This window comes from Panthera leo, chromosome B4 (assembly GCF_018350215.1).
Source record: "Panthera leo isolate Ple1 chromosome B4, P.leo_Ple1_pat1.1, whole genome shotgun sequence".
Classification (NCBI taxonomy): Eukaryota; Metazoa; Chordata; class Mammalia; order Carnivora; family Felidae; genus Panthera; species Panthera leo.
In genome coordinates, this window is record NC_056685.1 from 12100733 (window position 1) to 12117500 (window position 16768).

At 48.1% G+C, this 16768-nt stretch overlaps 1 long non-coding RNA gene across 3 annotated transcripts in view; it reads left to right on the forward strand.

Annotated features, from left to right (window-relative positions):
• LOC122223873 overlaps nucleotides 1–16768 on the forward strand; it is an 80838-nt gene that overhangs the window by 25225 nt on the left and 38845 nt on the right. The window contains exons 1-2 of one of the 3 annotated variants that reach the window (XR_006204537.1): nucleotides 6773–6849; nucleotides 7143–7204. The exons of 1 other annotated variant lie outside the window; for it this stretch is intronic. This is a non-coding gene — a long non-coding RNA (uncharacterized LOC122223873). Of the gene's footprint in view, nucleotides 1–6772; nucleotides 6850–7142; nucleotides 7205–13929; nucleotides 14127–16768 lie in introns of those variants that run through there. One more of the 3 variants, XR_006204538.1, reaches the window with a different exon arrangement.

Below are 16768 nucleotides of genomic sequence, written 5' to 3' on the forward strand. Positions count from 1 at the left end.
GACACGAAGAAAATCATAAGACGGGGGCACCTGGGTGGCTCAGTCGGTCAGGCAACCGACTCCGGCTCAGGTCATGAGCTCACGGTTTGTGGGTTCGAGCCCAGCATCAGGCTCTGCGCTGGCAGTGTGGAGCCTTCTTGGGATTCTCTCTCTCCCTCTCTCTGTGCCTCCCCCACTTGCGTGCGAGCTCTTTCTCTCTCCAAACAAATAAATACACTTAAAAAAAAAAATAAAATCATAAGGAAGAGAAAATTGATTTAGAGTACTGCACTGTATTTATTGGAAAAAAATCCGCATGAGAGGACCCGCGCACCGCAAACCCGTGTTGCCCGGAGCCCGGCGGCCCCTGTGTGTATCTACATGCACAGTGGCATTGCTTCGGGGCTGACAAGTATGGTACAGGACCGACCAGAAAGTGGACTAGAACTCAAGTCGAGACTGAAAATACCACTTGGCACCCCCCCGTAGAGTTCCGCTCAAGTGCAGTCTTTCCCAGTGCGGACTAGAGGTGCTGCCCTGCACCAGGCTGTCCCGTCCCCCACATCGATCATCCTCCTCCCGGAGGTCTTCTGGTCCTCCCACCCGTCTCAAACACGGCCCCCCCGCAAAGGGCCTCATGAAGTCCCACCGCCCTCGGTGGGACTGTGTTTCCAGTTTTTATTTGCACACTTACTACACTCTGTGCTCTTCTGTTCCCACACCCTCCCTGAGAATGTCACCCCCGGGGGGACAGGGTCATCTTTTCCTCCCTGCTACCTTGGGCGGAGGCCTTGGACACTGTGGGTTCTCGGTTAATATTTGTGGCCTTGCCCTGAACGTCATCTGCTGACCGGCTCTGAGTTTAGAGCCACTTTATGTAACGTTTTGTGATCCTGTAAACTTTACACTTTTGTCCAAAATGCGTGTGTTTACTCTTGTCTCCCGATTATTAAAAAAAAAAAATACACACGCGGGGCGCCTGGGTGGCTCAGTCAATTAGGCGTCCGACTTCGGCTCAGGTCATGATCTCGCGGTCCGTGGGTTCGAGCCCCGCGTCGGGCTCTGTGCTGACATCTCGGAGCCTGGTCCTGTTTCAGATTCTGTGTCTCCCTTTCTCTGACCCTCCCCCGTTCATGCTCTCTCTCTTTGTCTCAAAAATAAATAAACTTAAAAAAAACAAACAAACCACACATGCACACAAAACGCTTTTAAACCATATGGCAACAGTTTCAAATTGTAAGCCACTTGGAGCTGCTGAAGAGATAACACAATAATTGCAGATCAAAATGAGAACACGTTGTTACCGGGGCCAGTGTGATAGCCGTATGGTGGGGAGACGAGGGCCGGTTGAGCTAACCATGATCTCAAGCGTCCTGGGTTGTAGCCCCTGGCATGTAGCAAGCCCTCAATGAGCACTTACTGAAGACGACCTCAAGGACTGAGACAATTATTCTTCTGGTTAAAGTGGTGCAAAGGGGACCAGCCCTGAAATTGGGAAGCCAGGGCTCTAAGCTCGATTGTATGACCCTGGCTGGGATATATACTCTTCAGCCCTCACACCCCTCCTCAATAAAAGCCTGTGCATATGGGCGTAGACTCCCAACTTCGGGCATGCGGATTGCAGGCTAAATGTGATCCATCCGACCTGGAGATGTGCTCTTGCTTCCTCTTTCAGTGTCTGTCTGTCTGTGTCTCTATGTTATTTTTTTTTTTAAGATTTTTTTTTTTTGAATTTTTATTTAGTTTTGAGAGAGAGAGAGAGATTGTGAGCGGGGGCGGGGGGGGCGGGCAGAGGGAGAGAAAGAGGGAGAGAGGATCTGAAGCAGGCTACGCGCTGACAGCAGAGAGCCTAATGTGGGGCTCGAACTCATGAACCGTGAGATCATGCCCTGAGCCAAAATCAAGAGTCGGACTTTTAACTGAGTTCGCCACCCAGGCACCCCTCTCTCTATGTATTTTAACCAAAGGAAAATTCATGGAACATAATGCTAACTGTTTTAAAGTAAACAATTCAGTCACCCCTCATTCCAAAACATTTTCATCGCCCCAGAAAGAAACCCCACACCCATTAAGCAGTCACTCCCCGTTCCCCCACTCCCTCAGCCCCTGGCAAGCACCCATCTACTGGCCTCCTCTCTGGGTTCCCCTATTCCGAACACTTCCTGTAGATGGGAGTCACACAACGTGTGACCTTTTGTATCTGACTTCGTTCCACGTGGCATAATGTTTTCCGGTTCATCCATGGGGTAGGATGTATCAGGTCCCCACTCCTTTTCGTGGCTGAATAATATTCCACCGTGTTGCCCTGCTAATTTTTTTTTTTTTTTTTAAAGGAAAATTAAAGGCGGGGACTATCCAGAAACAGACCAACAGTCTCTACCAGCCCTTCGCCTGTGTTATGTAACCACAGCCTGCCGGGTGCAAAGGCTGCACTAATAGGATCGGACCTATTAGTCCCTGTAGTCAAAGCCGACTCTAATTAATCAGATAATGGAAGCTGTTCCAATTTAATTCCACTCAAATAACACCATGACATCTGGGCACTATCAGGGATTATTGGCAGGAGAAGATAGATAAATATGACGGAAGCCTCTGAGTGAATGTGATTCCTGCTTGAGGCTCGTCACACATGCACTGCTGTTGTGAAGTCGGCCTACCCCCCGGCCTCCCACGCCTGCAGTCACGGTGGGAAGGAATATTCTTCCCTGAGGCTATCCCCGCTCTAAAAATGTGTGATTCCAAAAAGTGGGCCCTTAGTTCACTTCTGTCCACGAGGGCTCAAATTTCTTCACATGGGAACATTTGGGGCACACTTTTTTATTTTTTTAAATTTAAATGTAATTTTTTTGAGGGGAGGAGGGGCAGAGAGAGAGGGAGAGAGAGAGAGAGAGGACAGGACTGAGGATCTGAAGCAGCCTCTGTGCTGACAGCAGAGTGCCCAACGCGGGGCTCGAGCTCACAAACCGGGAGACCGTGACCTGAGCTAAAGTTGGACACTTAACTGACTGAGCCGCCCAGGTGCCCCCCAGCTTTGGGGAAAACTTTCTGTGTATGCGGGAGGCCAGCTGGACCCTCATGAGGGGCACCCGCTCGGGGCAGTGAGGAAGGGGCTTAGATTCCGAGGAATGCTTGAGACCTCGCACAGGAGCCGGTCACACGAGCTAGCTTGTGGGTGAACCCCCGGGACACAGGGGTCTGGGCGAGCCAAGGTTCTCGTGACCGGCTGCAAAAGTTGGGCTTCCTCTGATTTTCTCCTTGCGTGTCTTTTATTCTTTCTCAGGGATAGTGGGAGAACAGGGGGCCCTCATCGGGAAGGGAAGGGGCAGAACAGATTTTTTCAAGCCGTGGCATGCCCGAAGTGGGTAGGGAAGAAGGTGGAGGTCGTCGAATCGCATGAGATAGTTGAATTGAGTCCTTTGAGAAGGGGAAGTACGAACCTCTCAAAGCCACAGTTTACTCCATTGAAAAAGACGACCGATAATAAAACAGCACTTCCCACTTAGGAGTGAAATCAAAGGCTGTTTGTCTTTCTTTGTCTGGCTTGTTTCACTTAGCATAATACCCTCTGTGTCCATCCACGCTGTCGCAAATGGCAAGATCTCATTCTTTTTTACGGCCGAGGGATATTCCATCGTAGCTGCACATGGCATCTTCCTTATCCTTTCATCTGTGGACGGACGCCTGCGTTGCGCCCATATCTTGGCTATTGTAAACAGTGCTGCAGTAAACGGAGGGGTGCCTGTCTCTTTCTGGATTAGTGTTTTTATTTTCTTGAGGTAGATGTCTGGCAGTGAAATTACTGGATGGTATGGTACTTCTATTTTCAGGTTTTTTTAATGCCCCATTTTTATTTATTTATTTATTTATTTATCTATCTATCTATTGATTTAACGTTTATTTATTTTTTTTTTAATTTTTTTTTAACGTTTATTTATCTTTGAGACAGAGAGAGACAGAGCATGAACAGGGGAGGGGCAGAGAGAGAGGGAAACACAGAATCTGAAACAGGCTCCAGGCTCCGAGCTGTCAGCACAGAGCCCGACGCGGGGCTCGAACTCACGGACTGTGAGATCATGACCGGAGCCGAAGTCGGACGCTTAACCGACCAAGCCACCCAGGCGCCCCTTAACGTTTATTTTTGAGAGAGAGGAAGAGAGAGAGAGACAGAGAGCACGAGTGGGGGAGGGGCAGAGAGAGAGGGAGACACGGAATCTGAAGCGGGTTCCAGGCTCTGAGCTGTCAGCACAGAGCCCGACGCGGGGCTCGAACTCACAGACTGAGATCATGACCCGAGTGGCAACCAAGAGTCCGATGCTTAACCGATGGGGCCGCACGGGCAGGCGTTCCTTAGGTTTTTTTGTTTTGTTTTGTTGTTCTGGAAACTTCATACTGCTGTCCGTGGTGGTCGGACCAATTTACATTCCCACCAAGAGTGCACGAGGGTCCCCTTTCTCAGCATCCCTGCCAACACTTGTTTTATCTTGTCTTTTGGATACTTGCCATTCTGACTGCCATGATGCACTACTGTGGTCAGCATTTTGTAATGTATATAATTGTTGAGCCACTACGTTAAACACCTGAAACTAATTTAATATTACGTGTTAATTATGTTTCAATGAAAAAAAATCCAGCACTCCCCATGGGAAGGTGGCAGGAGAAAATGTCACTACTGCTTACACATATCGGTGATGCCATCGAAGGAGATCCGGATACGCCGCTCCAAAATATGCTGTTTTAGTACAAGGATTCTTTTGAGTTGAAGGCAATTGAGGATCAACAAAATGCAGGAAGAGTTCTCTGGCCTCTCCCTTATCTAAAAGCAGGGCATAAATTTCCTTTTGTGACAGTGTCTGCTCTTGTACCAGGAAGAGGAGAGCAACTTATCACCAGAGACAGTCAGCACGAGATGAGTCTGCATAAACAGATGTTACTAGAATAACTCTCACCTTCTATTCGTTCCCCCATATATACCCTAGTCACTTCCCTACAATTTATCATCCATCCCTTGAAGCCTGAACCCCTTTTCCTTTGTTAAAATGTGATAGAAGCCCCCAAGTCTAACTGTCTCTTTGAGTTGAACCTCTTTCTGTGAGTTCCCGTGAAAGAATATATTAATAAGCCTGTGTGTCTTCTCTGTCAGTGTAGCTTTTGTTAGTTTAATTTGCAGGCCCTTGAGAGCATAACCTAAGAGTGTAGAGGAAAGTTTTTCCTCCCTCTCACTGTGCCCTGAACAACATGGGTGGAGGACCCTGAAGGGTGCTCTGCATTTTGTCATTGGAGATGAGGGTGTCTCTTCCCAGCTTGATTCAATGCCTTGGCCCAGTAGGAATTTACCAAAGCTATTTTTGTGATGGCTGTCCAGTAGAATTGTTTGGTAAATATGTGTTGACTGATTGAATAAGGACATGGTAACCAGAACTAGCAGCGAATAGCTCTCTTCTGATGAGTTTTGGTCACAGACTCAGAATGGAGGGGGGAGTAGAAACAGTCAGATGGTAAGGGGGGCTTGGAAGCAGAGAGGAAGACCTATCTTTGCTGCCAAGGGTCAGAGACATACCATAAAGTGGTAATGTTGTTAGTTCCTGTCATTTTCCATCATAAAAAAGGCAACTCACCAACGGTAAGAGGGACTGAACACAAACTGTTGGCTGATTTGAAAAGAACTGACCACCCAGTCATTTAGAAAGGATGTTTGTCATCTGAAAAATATTCCAAGGCAGGAATTCTGTTTAGAGAATGTAGATTACAAAGTCTCTTGACTGTAATCCCAAAAGACATGTTGGTGAAATTTAGTCTCTTGGAGTAAGTGTTGTTGAGCCTCCGGAGAAGGGTAACTCGTGACTCATCTTTAAAAACACTCGGGGAACGTATAGAGAAGATGAATCACCGTGGCGTTCACCTGAAATGAATGTCACGTTGTGTGTCAACGCTACTGAAACACGAAAACTTGAAAGAAATATTTAGGGATCACAACGGGAGCTTCTGATTTAACTTTTCCATTGTGTCATACCAGGCAGGCCAAGGAACAGACGCTTTTCCGTCTCAAATGAGAAATAACGTGGTTACAGAACGTTGCTGTTTTACTCTGGCTAGCAAACCACTGCTGGGCCAGCCGAGTAAAATAAGAGCGAAACCCGGCTGCGGACAGAGGAACGGACAGCTGCACGTGGCGGGGAGATGGTGGGACCGTCCTTCCCCGTTTGAGAGCTGGTGACCCGTTCCTGGAGAGCCCGAGGCTGACCCGCTGGGCTGTGCCGGCTGCAGGGTAGTCCTTCGATGAGGTGGGCAAACGAATGTCTCTGCAGTCAGTTTGCCCAGGGTCAGACTGGAGGTGGAGGTGCCCGCTCCCTCCCCCCCCCCACCCGCCAGGCTCACACGTGAAGGCCACAGTGCAGAGAGGGAAACAAACAAACAAACAAACAAACAAAGAACACGCGATCAGGAGTGCAAACACGGATAGGAAAAGTCTGGTCAGCTACAAAGGAAGGAGCCAAAACGGGGAACGAACTCTGCTGCGTGGCCTGCCATGGTGGCCAGAAGCGAGAACCAGTGAAAACTGGTCATTCTTACTCTCCGTGGGCAAAAGTTTCAGCCAGGCCAAGGGCACATGAAGGAATCCAAGGCCGACTGCCAAAGACCGGAGGTAAAAAGACGCTGGAGGAGGTCAGAAGTTCAGGCAAATAAAAGAGGATTATCGTTCAAGGCTTCTGTGAACCAGAGAGAAGGTGAACTGACAGGCAGCCCTGGGCGTGGCCCGGGGCGGGCCGGGGCGGGGCGGGGCAGGGGTGAGGGGAGGAGAGCGGCCCTGAGCCGGAGCTCGGAGCTCTGCAGGGAGGTGTGTGCTTGCAGCTGGCAGGCGGGCCGCCTCAGGTAAGCCGATTGAGGCGGGCCAGGCTTGCTTCTCTCGAAGCGCTTCATCAACCAAATTAGCTCCTAAAAAAAGACCAGGCTGGAGAGGACGGTGGGCTGGAGGCAGGCAGGCTCCATTTTTCCAGTCCTGGAGAGAAAATTTCCTTCTGCCGTGGCCTTGCCATTTTTTTCTGCTGTGGTTAACAAAAAAAAATGTGTAAGTGCTAGATGTGTACGCGTAAACATGCATGCACTGCACAGATATACGCGTGCACGTGTACACAAATGTGTGAACACACACTTCCGTTTTACAGGAAACCGCGCTTGATTAGAAAAGGCGTGCAGAGGGCCCTGTGGAACAAAGGAAGGCAAGGAGGTAGGACTGCGTTCCCCGCGGCCCCCCCCTTCCGGGGACCCCCCTCCTTCCACGGAGTCTGGGGCGGTAGGAGATAATGAAAAAGATGGAGAGGTAGTAAGTGCGGAGTAGGCAGGGCGAATCAGGGAGTTAAATTACTGCCCAGGACGGGAGACAAATCTACAGGGAGATATTGACAGCGAGGAAGAGGGAGGGGAATCTTTGTAAATGAGGAGTGTGGGAGATCACATGGGGAGACACACACACACACACACACACACACACACACACACACACACACACACAAAATAAAATCTAAAAAGGAGAGGTGAGGCAGGTCCTAATGAAAGCCTGAAGCCTGAAGGACCATGGAGGGAAGGGGAGGAAGTCAAAATAGTAATTTTCAATATTTGGTCATGGGGTTTTGATGCATTCTTAAAAATTTGAAATGACAGCCAAAAGTGAATTCAGGGATATATTTTTTAAAAGCACGATGTATTTGCTCTATTTCTCCCGATCTCTTTCTCTGTACACACACACGCACACACATGCATGCCCCCACATGCTCAAATATTCTTTTTCTGAAACATTTGCAGACATGATACTTCAGTGTGTATTTCCTAGGAGTAACAACATTCCCCTACTAGCTGGCAAAACCATTATCCTACCTAAGAAAACCAGTCTGATATGTGTTTTTGTTTTTGTTGCTTATTTGTTTTAACATCAGTCCAATCAAGGTCACCCACCACATGTGTTTATTTTGTCTCTTGGGAGCCTGTAGACTTTTTAGCCCAACCTCGTCATTTTGGGCATGAGAAAAATACTGTTGGGATAAGGTGATTTGCTCAAGGCCATTACACTGAGCACATGCTCCATTTTACTTAAGTGGGATTTGGGGGTTAAGATAGCTTTAGATTTTAAAATAACTTAGGGGCACCTGGGTGGCTCAGTCGGTCGAGCATCCAACTCTTGATTTCATCTCCGGTCATGATCTCACGGTTTGTGGGTTCGAGCCCCTCGTCGCCACTTGGGATTGTCTCCCTCTCCCTCTCTGTCCCTCTCCTGCACGCATATGTGCTCTATCTCAAGATAAATAAACTTAAAAAAGTTGTTTTATCAATGACAGGTATCAAAACTGTCATCTTAGTGCAGGGGTCACGACTCCTCTCGGCATGTGTCAGACAGCATATGGGACATGTGCATTCCGTAGCTTCCGGGAGCCCCACGATGACGGTGTGGGGAGCCTCAACTGTCCCTGTCATGCGGGAGAGGCTCAGAGCCGTTGGCCAGCCTGCCTGAGGGCCGGGGGCTGGCAGGGGACCCAGATGGGACTTCTCGGAAACTCTTTACCAACTTTCCTGCTCCGACACGCCAGAGCGCCCACACACGGTGCTGCTTCTGGGGGTATGTCAAGACATTATTTGTAAACTGCATGCAAGTTTTTTTTTTTATGTTTATTTATTTTTGAGAGAGAGAGAGCGAGAGAGAGCATGAGCAGGGGAGGGACAGAGAGAGGGAGACACAGAATCCAAAGCAGGTTCCAGGCTCTGAGCTGTCAGCACAGAGCCTGACGCAGGGCTCGAACCCACGAACCGTGAGATCACGACCTGAGCCGAAGTTGGACACCTAACCAACCGAGTCATCCAGGCGCCCCTGCATGCAACTTTTTGAGTGAAGTTTTAACAATGGGGGGTGCGCTCTCAGCAGCTAATTCAGTAGTTGGCCCTGGAGTCCTTCAGACGCCACTCTGAAGAGAGAAAAAATGGCAACAAAGGGAGACTCTAGAACACTAGTAACACTAAGAGGAGGAACAGATTATGCAAACGAGAAATACTGTTTGTGTTGCCAGGTAAATTATACGAAGGTGCCAGGAAGGTTAGGGTAGATACTATGCTTTATTTACCCTTCTGTTCCCAGGACTTTTTTTTTTTTTAGTTTTTTTTTTTTTTATTGTTGTTGTTTTAAAGTTTATTTATTTATTTGGAGAGCGAGAGAGAGAATGAGCTGGGGAGGGGCAGGGAGAGAGAGGGAGAGAGGATCCCAAGCAGGCTTCTGTCAACACAGAGCCCGATGCGGGCCTCGAATCCACGAACTGTGAGAACATGACCCGGGCTGAAGTCAAGAGTCGGGTGCTTAACCCCCTGACCCACCCAGGCGGGCCCCCCACCCCGCCGCCCCTCCCCTCCCCCCCCCACCCCGTTCCCAGGATTTAATGAATAATTCAGAATACATGTAGGTATTCTGGTAATACTTAGTTTCAGCAAATGTTTCCTGAATGCATTCTGCGTGCCAGGTACTGTGCTGGTCCCTGCCCTGAGGTGAGAAACAGACAGGTTATTTCTGCTGTGTTTGATACACAGAATGGACAAGGGGGTGAGGACTTGGTGTCATGGGCGTGAAGGAAAATCACCTGATACAGGCTAGGGAGGGGGCAGGAAAGGCTCTCTGTTGAGGCTGAAGGGGAAGTAGCATTTCAGGTTTGCTGAACTGAATGGGTGAATTTTCTTCCAAGTAGCTTAAAGCCAGAAGGCACAGTAAACCGTTTACACAGACCTTTCTTATTTGAATTGGCAAATGATATTTACAGTCCATGAGCTGCAAGAAACCGGTAGCCTGTGTGTAGGAAACCGAGGGACCAGGGCAGGGAGGTACACCCTTTTGCACCTTTTGAATGGTTGCCTCGTTTTTTTGAGTCATTAGAAATGAATGTACGTTCTCCACGTAAGGTCGCTGCAGGGAACGGACAGGGTAGGATGTAGCCACATCATCCGCAGTTTAGTAAAATTTGAGGATGCCGTGGAATTGACATGGTCTAGGGAAGGGAACCATGATTTCCAGTCTGCGGCCCCTCTGGGCTTCTTCCAGGTCCAAAGATGGAGCCCCCGTTGGTGAAGCTATTGGAAGGAAAGAATGAGAGTGAACCGATTCATTAACAATCTTGGCAGCGTCTAAAAGAAAACCTCTACAGAAATGGAGAGAAAATCCGGCAACAGGAGAAGAGAAAAGAAGATTCTTGGGAATATGGCACATGCATCCCTGAAGCAATTAATCAGTGTTTTTCCACCCTTGGTTTCATATGGTGGTTGTGTTGCCCAGTGTGAACCACAGAAAAAGTAGTTTTGATGAGGAAGTTTTGTTCAGGCCACGTGTCTAACCTGTGTACAAGAGGGTTAACAGTACTGTGTTAGAGAGTGTTTCAAGTGTGAATTTTTTTTTTTGGAGTGATTTATTTTTTTTTTAATTTGTTAATTAAAAATAATGTTAATGTTTAGTTTTGAGAAAGAGTATGAATGGGGGAGGGGCAGAGAGAGAGAGAGAGAGGGAGACAGAATCCTAAGCAGGATCCGCACCATCAGCGTGGAGCCTGATGCAGGGCTGGAACCCACACACCGTGAGATCATGACCTGAGCGGAAATGAAGAGTCAGATCCACCCAGGCGCCCCTGTATGAGCATATTTTTTAAAAATACATACAAAAGAATAAATACAAGAAAATGCATACGGGAGTATTAGGAGAGAATCATGTAGGGAAGTCACTTTCCTGGTCAAGAATCCATAAATGCACTTCTTGTCCAGGTGTTTGAGGCCTTCTATAATCTTGCCAGCACGTGGTGCTATTTTAGGGAGGGAGATGGTGGCCGAGGAAGGAAAGAACATACTGGAACATACTGGAAAGACTTTGCGGGGGAGGTAGCAGGAGAAGTTAGAGGCTGGGCAGTTGATTTATAAGAGTTGGTGGCACCGCTGGGTCTGGTATGTTTGGTGAGAATGGGGTAGTACTGGGGTCACCAACCTGGAGAGGATACTTTGGGCCATCCTGTGAAAAGCCTTTGTTAGCAGGCTGAGAAATTCGTACTCAACTAGAGTAGCCATTAGGACCCACCGAAGGCCTTCGAGCGGCAGAGTGACCCTGAAGCGTGTAATCTCAGAGCTGAAAGAAGACGTAAAGGCCTTTGCTTTCACGCCAAGTTTGACCTCTCTGTGCCTAGTGCGGGCTTGGCTCTTGCTTTCTCACTGCCGTGTGCGTTAAATGAGATGATACTTAGAAAGCACTCAGCTCAGGGGTTCCCGTAGAATGAAGCTCAATAAACGTTGACTGATATGGTCACTGTCATCATGAATCTGGTTCCCATTTAGGAAGGTTTTCCTTAAGCCTCCTTCCACATTTGTCTTATGTGAGGACAGCCTTTTCTTCAGACGGAATATCGCTGGTTTCTTCCCCCCACTCCTCATTTTTTTACCTTTCTTTTTTTTTTTTTTTTAAGTTTTTATTTCTTGTGTGAGAGAGAGAACAAGCAGGGGAGGGGCAGAGGGGGCAGGGGAACAGAGAATCTGAAGCAGGCTGACGGCAGAGAGCCCAATGGTGCGGCTCAGACTCACCAATTGTGACCTGAGCTGAAACTGGGCAGTTAACCGACTGAGCCACCAAGGTGCCCCTCTTTTCCCATTCTAACTCTGATCCTTGTAAAGTGTGGTACACAGAACCCACTTGTGTGATTTCACCTGACCAGAGTTAAGCCTCTCCATTCTATCATTCTACAGACAATGACTGAATTGGAAGAAAAAAAAAAAGAACAAACACAAGAAACTAACTAAGATTTTTGTAGGCAGCCTCATCAGACTGAATAGAATACTGATTTATCAAAAAAAATATTTTTTTAACGTTTATTTATTTTTGAGAGACCGAGAGAAACAGACCCTGAGCAGGGGAGGGGCAGAGAAAGAGAGGGAGACACAGAATCGGAAGCAGGCTCCAGGCTCCGAGCTGTCAGCACAGAGCCCGACGCGGGGCTCGAACTCATGAACTGTGAGATCATGACCTGAGCCGAAGTCGGACGCTCAATCCACGGAGCCACCCAGGCGCCCCTGAATATAATACCGATGGAAATTCCTAAGCCATTCCCACATGCCCTCCTGCTGAGCTACAACCCTTTCCACTCTGCTTGCACTTGGGCCCTGCACAAAGCCTCAGATTGCTTCATGATGACGTTTCCTCTTATTGTTGGGAACAATTGTCAAAGGCCTTGAAATGGGCAAAACAATCACTGAGTTTCTTTGAAGGGATTGCTGGGCGTTGTCTGGCAGATTCTTCTGGGTTGCCTGCTTTGACAGAGGTCTGTGCCTTTCACTGTTTTCGACTAAACTATTTTGCGACTGTGAGTTATAGAAAGCCCATCGCAATGCAAATCTTGTCCACCGAGAAACAGAAAGAATTTTGTCCGGTGGACGTGCGATTGATTTCCACCCCGTGAAAGAGGCTGCCAATCTTACATCTAGTAGCAAATTTATTTCACCATTTCTAATTGCTTTTATGTGTGTCTATTCTTTGGGTACTGCTTGAACCGGTAACATTTTGTAATATTTCACTGCCTCTGTGACCAATTAATGAATAGTTAATTGATGGACACATGTCTATTTTATATTTGTATAAGAACCCTGATTGTTGCTTAAAAATAATGTTTAGGGGTGCCAGGGTGGCTCAGTGAGTTGAGTGTCCAACTCTTGATTTTGGCTCAGTCATGATCTCATGGTTGTGGGATCGAGGCCCACATCGAGCCCCATGCTAAGCATGGAGCCTATTTGGGATTCTCTCTCTCTGTCTCTCTGAATCTCTTTCTCTCTCTTTCTCTCTGCCAAAAAGAAATAAACATTAAAAAAAATCTTTAACGCTGATTTTCTCACGTCTTCACAGCTGGCGTGGCATGAACAGGGCAAAAATGGAAACTAAACAAACAGTAAAGACCCTGTTTGAGATTGGAATGGGTCTGCTAACCCGTATCTCTAAGTAAAGTTGTTCAACCAGTTACTAATCCATTTAATCATACTGATACCCTTCTACTTGCAAACAGGCTGTCCCTAAGTGTGATTTTCTTAAGTCCAAAGTGATTAAGAGGGGTTAAAACCTGCTGTCCCCAGTGATCATTCCCACCAAGGATGAGCAGAGGTCAGATTTTATAACTTTAAAATCAGTCATAGATTTCTCCTCCTTGCTCATTTACATTTTAATGGATACCCTTTGCCAGGATAGATTAGTTTTACCCACACTGAAAATCCTTAATGATCTTGTTGAATGGAACTGAGCAGGAGAAATATATTGCTCTGGAGAAGGGGAATTTGGGGGTTGGTTAGTAGAAACAGGATGTGTTAAGTGGGTAAAGTTAAGGCCTGTTACAGGCCGCCGAGACTTTGGTGGAGGAACAGATACGGTGATGAGGAGGTGGCCGCAGTGATGGCATTTTTGGCTACATGACAATGAGCCCACTGAGAATGCCGTTGGGCTGAATGAATGGAGGAGACGGCATGAGGGGCACTCGATGGTGCCGGCGCTCTCCTCCCTGGAAACAGGGCCCTTCCCGCGTGCTCGTGATGTTATGATGATAAAGTAAGCACGCGAACCTGGTCTCAAGCAAGCCCGCGTCTATAGGGATGGCACCCCGGCAGAAGGAGGGGAGGGTTCAGCAGTCAGAGGACGAGATGCTGGACAGGAAAGAATGAGTTAGGAGAACAGGAACTGACGAGGCAGGCCGGGCGCTGGAGACCTTGGGTACCGCCTACCGGTAGCTTCTCCCAGTCTGGGTCGGTGGGTCTGAGTACGTGATAGTCTGAAGTATGGCTCCACCATGCGTCACCATGGCCATCGGTGCACCAAAGCTACATCTGTTTAGAAGGAACAAGAGAGATGAGACAACAAGTCGTGGTTAGTGTGCAGGACTTTCCTTAGCACTTGCTGCCTTCAAATGCAGAAACTGCTGACGACGGCGTTGTGATGCCCACGTGACCGCAGTTGATCGTGGGTGAAGCCGTCGAACTCTCGCCCTGTCCGCATCTACGAAAGGTCCTCTGCTGAAAAGCTTCCGTGTTCTGTTTTAGCCCACACTCTCGACCTTCTCTCCGAGGATGATGAGAGAGGGACTTATTTAATGTCTTGCTAAAGTCCTGACTCGGTGAGTTTAATACTTTTTTCTAATTTACTGGGGTAGCTGTAGAAAGAAATTAAATTAACCGGGGCACCTGGGTGGTTCAGTCGGTTGAGCGTCCAACTTCGGTTCAGGTCATGAACTCATGGATGTGAGTTCGAGCCCCGCGTCGGGCTCTGTGCTGACAGCTCAGGGCCTGGAGCCTCCATGGATCCTGTGTCTCCGTCTCTCTCTGTTGCTCCCCCTCTTTCTCTCTCTCTCTCCCTCTCTCTCTCAAAAATTAAGATTTAAAAAAAGTTTTTCAAGAAAGAAAGAAATTAAGTTAATCTGACATAACACAGCTGTGCCTTAGAACGGTTAATTTGTCATCGGCGTGTAGGGTGTGTGGAGGGGGAGAGAGAGGGCAGGAAGGAGTGTCAGGGAGATGGCACTTGTTGGCAGTTGTGCCCTTGACAATGGCAGTTGACTGTGTAAGAGGCTACAGGGGTGGAGAAGTATGAGCTGAGTGAAGGCTTCAGACAGAGCAACTGAAAGGCCATTGGCAGTCTTGGGGTGGAGGGGGCGAGCTGGATTAAGGAAGGAGTAGGTGGGTAGGGCATGGAGACAACGGGTGTAAACCAGTCATCCGAGCGGATTGGTGTGAAGAGAAGGCGAGACGGGCTGGCTAGCGGGACTGGGAAGGAGGGTTGTTTTTAGAATTGGGGACTTTGGGGACAGTCATAAAAACAGGGAAGGAATGAATGAATCTGGAAAGACTGAAGACGTGAGCAGAGAAGGGAGAGAACTGGTGAAGTGGAACCCTGGGGAGGTTGGAAGGGGAGCCATCAGGAGCATGAGCACACGGAAGGAGGAGCCATGGGAAGGAAGGAGGACGCTTGTTTCTGAGAAGAAAGGTGACGGCTTGGATGGGCAGTCAGGAAAACGTAGGCGTAAAGTGAAGGCGTGTTGGAATAGGTCATTTCAGATGCTGTCAAAATTTTTTTAAGGCAAGGCAAACCTGAGGGTGAGGAGTGGGGAGAGGTGGGGACCCAGTTAACCACCCACTCGAGTGCCTTAATGTTGCCCTTGCTCCTTAGTGCCCTCAGGCCCTTGACCCTCCATTATGTCCAACCTGCTCAACTCTACTTCGGGGAGACAGATTTCCTGTGTTCGTGGCATTTACGTTCCGCTGAGGTTGTCAGACAGAAAGTAGTGGTGGTGACAATATGTTATTATTATAATAAAACAGAACTGTGAACAAATACGAGGCAGGGTAAGAGTATAGAGGATGCTGGAGAAAGGATAGTGGTTATCTCATGATGGAAGCAGTACAGATAGTTTGTTTTTTTCTTTGTATTTTTCTCTGTTTGCTAAATTATTTGCAGTAAAATACACTCCTGTAATAGAAAAAATAAAAGTGATCTGGAGAAGTGTTCTATCAAGTTGGAGGTTTTAGACTTCTTTTCACATTCTACATAGTTTTTTTTTTAAGATTTTGAAAAAATGTATTTATTTTGTGAGAGAGAGAGAATTCCAAGCAGTCTCTGTGCTGTCAGCGCAGAGCCTGATGTGGGGATCAATCCCATGAACCGTGAGCCAAAACTAAGAGTCGGATGCTTAACTCACGGAGCCACCCAGGCGCCCTTGCCTAATTTGGTTCCGTTTTGTTTTGTTTTTTACAAAGTTCTCTTTCGTTTGTCGTTTCCTGATCCACCGTGTACGCTGAGTGAATTTCATGGGGAGAACAGGAAGGTTGAAAGGACAGGTGTGTCTTTATTTACCTTAGTGTGTAGGCAGAGTGTTACAAACCGAAGGCTAATCAGATAGCTCTTGGGAAGATGTGGTTTGGCAGAGTGGCAAATAATGCCTTGGGCAGCTGGGGTCCCACCTGGTTTCCACTCCTCCTCGGTTTTTACGTGTCTGTCACCACAATTAAAAAGAGCACCTCCAGGATCGTCGGAATGCACAGCCTCCACCATGGGTCCCGGTGGCCCAGCCTCGAGGCTCTGTCTCAGTGAGGATAATGGTTGACAGACCCCACCAGCAGAGCCCTGATGCCCGCCCAGGGCCACCGCGGGAAGGTCGTCTGCAGCCCCTGGCTCGGAGCCTGCGGCACCCGTCTGTAACTTGATTAGCAGTTAGAGAGTTCAGAGAGCCAAGTCAGGTAAAGGCGATAAGTGGATAAGAGGCCACTCTGGAATTCAGCATAGAAAATAAGAGGAATTGAAACCGTGTTATGGGAGAAACACCATAAGATGAGATGTTGGAGACAGATGCCGGGGCCAGAGAGTAACGTTCTGTAGGTTCTCAGCACTTCCTGCTGTTCGATCACTACGTGTCACTTGTTCAGATGTAGACGTTCTCCGGGCATCCTGTTTTTTTCCATCTCTCGAGATACTCTTCAGCACATTATCTCCCCGCCCAGTAGATTCCATGAGTAGATACAAGGATGAAAATGTTAATTCTGGGCTAGGGGTGCCAAGCTTAAGAAGACCCGGTTCCGGCCCTCAGGGGAACAGTGCGGTAGGAGGTTGGGCCCGGAGCCAGGAGAAGGACAAGACACGGGAGGCCGTGGACACGGGAATGTGGGCCCTAATGCAAGCGTAATTTCCATAAACTCTACGGTTCAAACATGCATGAGTTTTTAGTGTTGCGTTCATAGGGAGAATTGTCTTTGGGATATCATCAAT